Raw genomic sequence first — 12,122 nt, 5'->3', positions numbered from 1 at the left:
CCTACCCCCGTGTATGTACACCCCTGTACGTTCGAGTCGTACCCCCACCCGTGTACGTGTCGTACCACCGTGTATGTACACCCCTGTACGTTCGAGTCGTACCCCCACCCCTGTACGTGTCGTACCCCCCTGTATGTAAACCCCTGTACGTTCGAGTCGTACCCCCACCCCTCTACGTGTTGTACCACCGTGTATGTACACCCCTGTACGTTTGAGTCGTACCCCCACCCCTGTACGTGTCGTACCCCCGTGTATGTACACCCCTGTACGTTTGAGTCGTACCCCCACCCCTGTACGTGTCGTACCCCCATGTATGTACACCCCTGTACGTTCGAGTCGTACCCCCACCCCTGTACGTGTCGTACCCCCATGTATGTACACCCCTGTACGTTCGAGTCGTACCCCCACCCCTGTACGTGTCGTACCCCCTGTATGTACACCCCTGTACGTTCGAGTCGTACCCCCACCCCTGTACGTGTTGTACCACCGTGTATGTACACCCCTGTACGTTCGAGTCATACCCCCACCCCTGTACGTGTCGTACCCCCGTGTATGTACACCCCTGTACGTTCGAGTCGTACCCCCACCCCTGTACGTGTCCTACCCCCCTGTATGTACACCCCTGTACGTTCGAGTCATACCCCCACCCCTGTACGTGTCCTACCCCCCTGTATGTACACCCGTGTACGTCAGAGTCGCACCCCCACCACAACCTCCTAAGTACGGAGCGCACCCCAGGCCCCAACATCACAACCGCTTGTACGAGTCGTACCAAGCCACACACAAGGACAGCACCGTACAACCAAATGGCCCATGTACACACCGTACACACGCTAAAAATGCACGTACACAACCAGGACAAACCAAAACAACACAAGAATACACCATTCGAATGGCACAAAGCCACAAAACATGTCCAACAAACACTAACAAAACACATTCACTGACCTGCAACTGCCAAAAACAAACAGAGGCCCAAAACACCACCACTCCTTATAACACACCCACCCAAACTTCAAACACAGCCACACCCACCAATGGACCAATAAAAAGGGCCCACACACACAAACCATGAGCCTTTGCAACAGACTCACTGCTGCCAGACACCACAGAACCATACTACAAGCTTCACCACACCTTACACTTGCACACCTTCACACAACCACCTTCACAGACACCCCCTCATCACATTCACACACACACACACCTGCACAACCACACCCACACACCCACAACCATCCACACACACCCCCCACCATCCACACCCACACCCCTCACCATGCCCACTAACAAGAATCCAAAGTTCAGTAACCGAGAGTTGGAGGTCCTTGTTGATGAAATCCTCAGAGTCGAGCCACAGCTCTTTGGAACATTGGTCAGACAGACCAGCATGGCAGTAAAAACAGCCATGTGGCAGACCATCGTCGATGCTGTGAATGCTGTTGCGGACACCAGAAGGACCAGGCATGAATGCCAAGCCAGATGGTACGATCTGCGGAGGAGGGTCCGAGCCAAGATGCTGGAGGAACACAACCAGGCCAACGCCACTGGAGGAGGGCCCTCCCGCAGACCCGTACACTACCAGCCCTGGGAGGAGAGGGTGATGGCCATACAGCCGGTGGAGGCAGTCGAAGGATTAGGAGGACTCCGAGACCCGGGTGAGTACACAAACAACGCACCTCACATGGGGGGAACGTCATCCACAACCAAAATCACTAACAGGCACGCAACCACCCCAAGCTATCGCATGACTCAACCACACTCCATGAACACGCACATGCCACTGCCGCCACCATGCCCCATGCACCCAGTTGGACAATGTCAAGTCACAGGCCACAGAAGACACCAACACATGACACGGTAACCCGGATGGCGGGAGGGTGGGCCCCAAAATTCACATAGTGCAACTCAGAAGCAGACAACAATGCCCTCTGCCCATATGGCCTAGGTCACAGCCATACAAACACTGTGTCCCCACACAGGAAAGACTCGCCAGCAAATGGCGGACGCCTTGCATCAACACATGGGGGTGAAGGCACTGTTTTGCACATGACAGCAGCTAATGAACAGCCAACATTGTGAAAGAGTGGCAGCACACACCACCACAGCAGCAGCGCAGAGACACACACTACACCCAATGGGTGCCTGGAGATCAGAGACAAACTCACATCAACAAGCCAAGGCCATTCAAAGATCTGCTAACAGTCTGTGCCCAGGAAGCTGGGCTGAGGTGACAGAGGGTGACACACAGAGGGAGGGAGAGGGGGATAGATAGGGATAGAGAGGGAGGGAGAGGGGGACAGAGAGGGAGGGAGACAGAGGGACACGGACAGAGGGAGGAGGCTGACACACGGAGGGAGGGAGAGGGGGACAGAGAGGGAGGGAGAGGGGGACAGAGAGGGAGAGAGACACAGGGACACCGACAGAGGGAGGAGGCTGACACACGGAGGGAGGGAGAGGGGGACAGAGAGGGAGGGAGACACAGGGACACGGACAGAGGGAGGAGGCTGACACACGGAGGGAGGGCGAGGGGGACAGAGAGGGAGGGAGAGGGGGACAGAGAGGGAGGGAGACACAGGGACACCGACAGAGGGAGGAGGCTGACACACGGAGGGAGGGAGAGGGGGACAGAGAGGGAGGGAGAGGGGGACAGAGAGGGAGGGAGACACAGGGAGACGGACAGAGGGAGGAGTCTGACACACGGAGGGAGGGAGAGGGGGACAGAGAGGGAGGGAGACACAGGGAGAGCAAATCAGCCGTGTGGTGTGTGGGAATGTCTGCTCGTCAGCAGGTAGACTGCGTGCATGTAGCCAAGGGTGGCCAGTGCCAGAACCCCCCCTCTTCTCCATGGCAAAACACAGGGCCATGTCACAACCTGTTCACGAGCACAACGACAGCTACCTGCATTATATAAGTGTGTGGATCCACTCCATGTGCACATGTACAGTGCTACACGGAAGGCGCCAATGCATGGCTCGCCACACCTGCCCACTCCACTGCTGACTGCAGTCACACTTGACGCAGCAAGTAAGACTGTGCCACACATAGTTAAAGGGGCCAAAGTGGTGCCCAAGGGACACACCCATGCACAAGTGCACTGTGAGTGGAATGCAAGACAGATCCTAATTCCAAGAGGAAATGTGCCAACTTTGAAACTGATGAAACATGGATGTTGCATGGACCAAAATTAACATTGTCTCTCTCACACACAGGTCAACGTCGTGGTTCACCCCCCAACACTGGGGGGAAGACTCACAGGACCCGGATCTGCGGGAGGCCGATCCCACCGGCAGCGACGACTCACACCACTCTGTGGACGACCCCGACCAACCTGGCCCCTCTGGTGTCCAACCACCTGCAGCACCTGCGTCAGGTACAACGGGGCCAACCACCACCCCCACTCCTGCCACATCCCAGGAGACACCCAGGATCCCTGCCCCACCACCACAAAGCAGCCAGGCTGGCCAGGAGGGACACGGTGTCCCGGGCACCCAGGAGGAGGCAGGCGACAACGCCAATGCCACCCCTCAGGGGTCCCGGAGACCCGATGTGCCCACAAGGGCAGGCCAGGTGCAAGTGGGCAGGGGTGGTGGGAGTGGAGGACGGCGGAGGCGCCAGCCTGACCAGTTGGCTGCGGAACCGGTGTATTCCCATGTCCGAAACATCCTGGACACATACCGGCAGGACACCACGGGCCTGGCCCAGGTTGTGTCCGTCCTCGAGGGGATCAAGACCCAGCAGGCCCAGCAACATGCGGAGCTACATGCTTGTCTACTGCAACACCAACGGAGGATGGAGGACGGACAGGCTGAGCTCGTGATGGCGTACACGGGAATTCACGATACACTCCGTCGGATGGCCGACAACATGGCCGACCCTCCCTGTGCCAGAAGGCGGAGAACATCACCACCCACAGGGAGGGAGCAGGAGGAGGAGGAGGAAACATCCGATGGAGCATCCCAGACGTCGTCACGGCCTGCTTCTGAGGGTCCCCGCAGGAGGGCGGGTCATCCACGGAAAAGACCGTGAGGGTCGGCGCAACATCACCATCTCCCAGGACACCTGGCCTGGCACCTGGCCCACTGGAGCAACAGCATCACAGCATCAAGAGACATTCTCTGCCACATGGACTTGCTGGTCACTGTCTGACCAATGTAGACAAAGACTGTGGCATGGACTCTGAGGACTTCCAATGGCAAGGACACCAACTCCCCTACTGAACTTTGGATTCCAAACTCCCGGAAAGCACCTCACGTCATACCCCCCCCCCCCCCAAAATAAAAATTCACACCATGAAGAGAAGATGCCTGCTGGTTGCATTATTACCTTACATGTGTCTTGTAAAGTCTAAACATGCCTGAGTTCTCTTTTGACTTCAACCATCCACACCCTGGGTCCTGAGTCTGGCACAGGACACACGGGCCACAGTGTATTAGGCAAGACAGACATGGAGCACCACACACACCCGTGATGGGCCCAACCAGCTGAGGGGGTGGCCGAACAACCGTGCTGACAGACACATTGAGTACAGCAACAGTCATGCGCAGAGGTCAGGGATCCAGTCCAGTGTCCTGGGGGGCACCCAGGTATGTGTAGACAGGTGGCAGAACCATGTCCTGCAAGCTTGAGTCCGGTGGATGCAGAGAATGGGGGCCTGGCCAACATTGGATGCATGGGGATGGCACATGTCACAATACCCACACAGTCATGGACATCATTCATAATACACAGTCTCAGCCCACACACACAGCTTGCATCTTGCTACTCAACACATAGACACATAGCCACTATCAGGGGAAACCATGCCAGACATGCTGGATGCACCGTGGCAACACACCAGCATTGACTGAGAAGAGGCACCTTGGAGGCATAGGGACACCTTTATTAGTCATGTTTTCGGGATTTCAGAGGCAACTTGAAGTACACATGAACACTTCATGTGGAGTAACATGTGGGTCCAACACTGGCACCCCCCTTCTGCAGCACAAATGCGTGATAGCCATGGAACTGGCACACAATTGTCGGCCAACAGCTAAACACCCACAGCTGCTCACGGAGAGCCTGCCATACACCATTGATCCGCTGATGTGGAAGTCCCACACCATGTCAAGCCAATGCAAACCGTATGTGACCGAGGGCAGTGAGACACACATTGATGCCATCATCACAATCCACTATCCCATCACTGATGACTGTCAACAAGTCTGACCATCTATTCAGGTGTACCCAGCTGCATGTTATGTGTACCATGGTGATGCTACATGGCTGCAGAGGAACCAAACATCGACAGGGGCAGTGTGCATACATCGTGAACAGCTGCCACACCCAATACACCCCTGATGCATCCCTTACCCTATGGAGACTTCCGAAAGTGTCCGTGCCTGTAACGCTGAGTCAGCACACGATGACGTGTCCATGAGGAATAGCAGTGCCACAACAATGCAAGCAGCAGACGGCATGCGCATGTACCTGGGGAAGAGAGACAAACAAGAAGTCAGCCACAAAAAGCACAGCCACTTGCATGTGCATTTACTCGACACATGTATGGATGACAACATGCTAGGTCACAATTATGACTGGGGAAATACAACCATCACTGGCACCATCACTCCAGTGACACACCCACACACACCTCTGACTCACGTGCCATACATGCAGGTGGAGACACACATCACAACACATGCCACACGGGGACCAATGCGTGCACACTCAGACACTGGTACTCACCACTAAGCAAAGAATTCGCGTATGAGCCGAGTCCGGATGTCCTCTTGCGGCTCCACATCCTCCACATCACTAGCCCCATTGTCAAGCCCTTCGTCCTCCACGGGTGGATGGTCCTCGTCATGTTGATCCAGGATGAGTGGCACAGCTTTCTCAACTGCCATGTTGTGCAGCATGCAGCAGACCATGAAGATTTTGCAGACCTTCGCAGGGGCATATGGGAGCGCGCCGCCGGTCTTGTGGAGGCACCGAAATCGGCTCTTCAGCAGGCCAAACGTCCTCTCTATCACTCGCCTTGTCCGGCCATGGGCGGTGTTGTAGCGGAGCTGGGCCGGCGTGATGGGGTTGCGGAGAGGTGTGAGCAGCCATGGCATGTTGGGATAGCCAGCGTCCCCTACATGGGAAGCACATGGACATCGTTAGAACAGGTGAAGCGGTCGTGCTGGTAGGCTATGCAAAATACAGGACAGACAGACTGTACCCACCAACAACACATGCTCGTTCGTTGCGCAGCTGCATCATCATTTCAGGCATCCTGCTACGCCTCATGATGTAGGCATCGTGTGCTGATCCTGGGAAACGAGCACAGACATGTGAAATCACCATGTTGGACAGACACACCACAAGGGCATTGATGGAGTGGTAGTGCTTCCGATTGCGGTACGCTACCTCCCGTGCGTGTGGTGGTACCAAAGCTACATGTGTCCCATCTATGGACCCAATGACATGGGGCATCCCTCCCAGGGCATAGAATCCACGCTTGACCCCAGTCAACTGTTCAGGGGTTGGGAACTTGATGAAGTCATCCAGGTGAATCAACATGGCCTCTAAGAAATCATGCAGCACACGGCAGAACATGCTCTGGGACATGCCACCAACATGAGCTATGGTATATTGAAAGGTACCCGTGGCTAGAAAATGTAGGGCTGCCATTACCTTCAGCTTGGGTGTCAGTGCCGTAGGATACCTGTGCAGCGGTTGCAGGTGTGGTGCCAGTCTCGCCGTCAACTCCAGAATCAACTGTTGGGGGAAGCGGTAGCACCGGATCCGATCATTCTCCCGCATGGCAGCCAAGTCCGGAATTGCTCGGGGAAGAGGCGGCGCTCTGCAGGAATTTGGAAGTGACACGGAAGAGTGAGTGCCCCACAACAACAAATAATTTGTACTGAGCACATGTTAATCTGTCTAAACACATATGCTACATACGGAGTCAGGTATGTGCCACATGCCCTGGACACGTATGGCTGCCAAGTGACACTCCTACCAAGACCCAGCTACACACGGAGATTGAGAACCTCCACATGCCATGCCATGGGATTAGCTGTGTCCCAGTGCAAGTGAACAGCCAGACGCAACACAGGAGTGACATACACCCACACATCAGCAGAAGTAGGATGCAGATTGCAGAGACTGGTAGCGGAACACTAGAGCCACAGGTCACATGACATTACACTAGGACAGCCCACACACCTTGCCATGAAGGTGCACATGTCATGACTCACCACACCTTCATTGAGAGGATGCAGACATGTCCTTGTCACGCTCATCCGTGTCCCATGCATACATGCGCACCTCACATCCGATACCACATGTGGCATGGTGTGCGGAACAGTGTCCAATGTCAATCTACACACATACACATGTCGGTTGCTGCAACAGCTGCAGCTTTTGAGGGTGCTCCAACATCAACCTAATGGGAAGCCCCCACACTTACATGACATAGTCACATCGTGCACCGTGGGTAGTGACAAGTCATGTCTGGTAACCCCTGTACCGGGCATCAGGGGACACTTCCGTGTGTTGGTGTCCGTGCCATGGCAGTGACGCTCATCCCATGTGTGCAGTACGACATGCACACATGTCAAAGGAGTCAAGGGCATGCCTGGCACACATTGCACCGTCACACATTACATCTGTACACATCTCATCATACATCTGGTGCCTTCTCGACTCAGGAGTAATGTTCCACATCACAGCCTGTCACACCTGTGCCCCACACATGTAGTAATGCACAGACAATGGCTTGATGTCCATCCATGGACAATTATGTCCGCCCTATTCCTTCCTGTGTGCTGCCTGTCACCACTGTGATGTGTGTAAACCGCCGTACTGCTGCTAAGAGGGCCTGTGTACGTGCCAATATCACTATGGGACTGCTGCCGTATGTGTACCCATCGTGATGGGGAGCGTACAGGCATGTTTACGGTCCGTACCACTACGAGTACACATACGCAAGAACACCCATAGTGATATGGAGCGTACAGGCGCGTGTACGGCCCTACCACTATGGGTGTCCTCGCGTATGCGTACTCGTAGTGATACAGGCCGTACACGCGCCTGTACGCTCCCTATCACTACGTGTACGCATACGCGAGAACACCCATAGTGATATGGAGCGTACAGGCGCGTGTACGGCCCTACCACTATGGGTGTTCTTGCGTATGCGTACTCGTAGTGGTACGGACCGTACACACGCCTGTACGCTCCCTATCACTCTGGGTGTCCTCGCGTATGCGTACTCGTAGTGGTACGGACCGTACACACGCCTGTACACTCCATATCACTCTGGGTGTCCTCGCGTATGCGTACACGTAGTGATAGGGAGCGTACAGGCGCGTGTACGGTCCGTACCACTACGAGTACGCATATGCAAGAACACCCATAGTGGTAGGGCCGTACACGCGCCTGTACGCTCCATATCACTATGGGTGTTCTCGCGTATGCGTACACGTAGTGATAGGGAGCATACAGGCGCGTGTACGGCCCGTACCACTACGAGTACGCATACGCGAGGACACCCATAGTGATAGTGAACGTAGGCACGCATGTACGGGCCGTTGCTATGCATTTGGGGTGCCCTAGGGCCCCGGAACGCGCCGTACCTGTGTGTGAAGCTCCAAATTACATAGGGGACACATGAGGGACAAGTATTAAGGCCTACATGCATGCTGGTTGTCATGGAGACCAAGTTCAAATTTTGAATTTGTTCAGGAAGCTGCATGGCAGAAGTCAGTTGGAATGAATCTACTTTGTTGCAATGTGTTTGTGGGGCTGACATCATGCAGGAGAAAAAAACAGATTTAGAACCCACAGACTGCTAGGTTTGAAGGGATTGGAGGAAACATAGGATGCAAATGTGAGTGACCAATCACTCTGTACTCCTGTGCATGAGATGGGCCAGCAAGGCAGATATAAGGCAGGCAGGTCCCATGAGGGAGCACTTGCCTGCACATCTTTGTATTCCACGACCCAGCTGCTGCTACTGATTCCCTGGAACCATGTCAAGGGCTGTGGAGAGGTCACAGCCATTCACCCTGGAGGAGAACATGGCTTTGGTGGATGTGATCCTCCCACGGTACCCCATGCTGTATGGGCGACCAGGTTATCAGGTGAGTGCAGTGTCTACTGGCCAAGACTCTGTCCCTTTTTAGTGACTGTGACTTCTGCCATTGTGTCCAGGTGTAACACACATGCTATGTACTGTAGGGGGGGTCCCAGGGGGTGGGAATGCCTGATGTCTCCCAGCAGTGCCCTGAGACAGGAGGGGTGGGTGCCTATCACTCCCAGCAGTGCCCTGAGACAGGAGGGGTGTGCGCAGCGTCCTCCCAGCAGTGCCCTGAGACAGGAGGGGTGTGTGCAGAGTACTCCCAGCAGTGCCCTGAGACAGGAGGGGTGTGTGCAGAGTCCTCCCAGCAGTGCCCTGAGACAGGAGGGGTGGGTGCCTATAACTCCCAGCAGTGCCCTGAGACAGGAGGGGTGTGTGCAGAGTACTCCCAGCAGTGCCCTGAGACAGGAGGGGTGGGGGCCTATCACTCCCAGCAGTGCCCTGAGACAGGAGGGGAGGGGGCCTATCACTCCCAGCAGTGCCCTGAGACAGGAGGGGTGGGTGCCTATCACTCCCAGCAGTACCCTGAGACAGGAGGGGTGTGTGCAGAGTACTCCCAGCAGTGCCCTGAGACAGGAGGGGTGGGTGCCTATCACTCCCAGCAGTGCCCTGAGACAGGAGGGGTGTGTGCAGAGTCCTCCCAGCAGTGCCCTGAGACAGGAGGGGTGTGTGCAGAGTCCTCCCAGCAGTGCCCTGAGACAGGAGGGGTGGGGGCCTATCACTCCCAGCAGTGCCCTGAGACAGGAGGGTGGGGGCCTATCACTCCCAGCCGTGCCCTGAGACAGGAGGGGTGGGGGCCTATCACTCCCAGCAGTGCCCTGAGACAGGAGGGGTGTGTGCAGAGTCCTCCCAGCAGTGCCCTGAGACAGGAGGGGTGGGGGCCTATCACTTCCAGCAGTGCCCTGAGACAGGAGGGGTGGGGGCCTATCACTCCCAGCAGTGCCCTGAGACAGGAGGGGTGGGGGCCTATCACTCCCAGCAGTGCCCTGAGACAGGAGGGGTGGGTGCAGAGTCCTCCCAGCAGTGCCCACAGTCAGGAGGGGTGGGGGCCTATCACTCCCAGCAGTGCCCTGAGACAGGAGGGGTGGGTGTGATGCACAGTGTGAGCCTGGCTCATTGCTTGTGTAGTTGCCCTCATTCCACCTGTGTCCTTTAAATGGCACGTACTGCTTTTGGCCTTCCCCCAGAGGATCATGTCCCAATGACAAAGGTGCAATGCGTTGGATGCATACTATGCCTTGTTGGAAACAGCAAATGTGTTATAATCTGTGTCCCCGTGACATGTGCCAGGTGTATTGAGGTAGTGTCACTTGTCCATCCTCACAGGTAGACGCCTCTGCCAAGGAGAAGATATGGCTGGACGCCGTCAGCGCCGTGAGGAGTGCGGATGGTCGGAAGCGGCGCCTGCCCCAGGTGAGGAAACGCTGGCAGGATATCCGGTGCTGGACGCGGAGGATCGCACGGGTCCTGCTGGGGGACTCACCTGAGAGCCATAAGAACCGCGGGCGCCGCCGTCTCTCCCACATCCAGAAACGTGTGCTGGCGGTGGTCTTTCCTGACTTGGACAGGCGCCTACAGGAGATGCAGCAGCCGGAAGGGGGTAGGTACATGTGTGTGTTTGTTGTGTTTCACCAGCATTTGAAAGTGCACTGTTCCATGGATACACTTCCAGGGTTTATGATGCTGTGCAGATCCTGTTACCCACAGTATTGCAGGGCTCTCCTGCCTCCCTTCCCCTCCTTGCAATGTGTTCCCTGGTCTGTGTGTAGTCACTCCATCACAAGGTAATGTAGCCTGAAACCTTCACCAAGTGTACAATGCCTGCAGCATCATGTGTGGGGGTGGTGTGTAACAGGTTTAGTGAGCTTGCCTGTGCCCTGTCCAGTTCTGGACTTCTGGGTTCCATGTCAGTTGGCACTAATGCTGATTCCAGACATGGGAGTTAATCTCTCGAGTGCGAGGCCTACCAGCAGGCATGTCCCATGTGGTGGCCTGTGACATGATGTGCATGAGTGTGCGTTACGCATAGTGCAGGGATGTTAGCGTGTGTTGCAGTCATTCCCATTCAGGAGCATGGAGTTGTGTGGCCACTACTGTCCCCAGGGGCATCTTTTCCTAGGTATCATGTGTGTAATCCGAGAATGTCGACAATCTCTGTGTCTACAGCATAGGTTGTGCTCTGTGCCATTGTCCCCTGGCACCATGTATATTGACGTGAGATGTATTACAAGTGTCCACTGTCCAGCCTGACCTGATTTTCCAAGTACATACTCACGGTGGCCATTGCCTGTGTGTCTTGTTGCAATCATCTGATGATGCCTGTTTGTGCATGATTATTTGGACAGGCGCACCTTGGGTAGTTTGTGTGCAATATTGAATTTTTGCATCCCATGTGTATTTCACCCAGACTAAGAGATGTAAGTGCTTCCTGTGTCTCCACAGATTTGTCTCATGTAGGGGGTGGGTGGTGCGGGCATGGCCTACATGTCAAGACCTGTAATCTCCTTGCTAGGACTGGCCAGTGTGTGATGTTTGTCTGGACATACACTCAAGGTGCAGTGTGCCAGTCAGGGTGGGCATGTTATCAGTATTACCTATGCTGCATGTGCCTCTAGTTCCTGGATGTGGTCCCTGCTCATCCCTATTGCCTGCCACGCTGTGTGGTGCAGATGCAGTGCTGGATTGTCCCCAGGGCCTTGCTCCTCAGTCAAAATTCCATGTCATCTCATTTGCTATTGTGTCATGCTCTCCATAGTTTTTACATGGCATGGTGGGTCACACAACTGTGTCTTGCAGGGCCTACATATGTACCTTGTTTTGTGGTTGTAACTCTTCCTTTGTTTCAGGCTATGCACTGTAACCTAAGTAGATTTGACTCATGTGACATATGTATACAGGTGTATGATTAATTCCTGTCTCTTCACCCTGCCCACAGCATCGCCGGGGGACACGGAGGGAGACATGGACACAGACGGCACGGAGGGACCGAGCACCAGTGCCAGCGGTGACATCG

This window comes from Triturus cristatus, chromosome 3_2 (assembly GCF_964204655.1).
Source record: "Triturus cristatus chromosome 3_2, aTriCri1.1, whole genome shotgun sequence".
Taxonomy (NCBI): Eukaryota; Metazoa; Chordata; class Amphibia; order Caudata; family Salamandridae; genus Triturus; species Triturus cristatus.
This window is presented reverse-complemented; position numbering follows the sequence as displayed.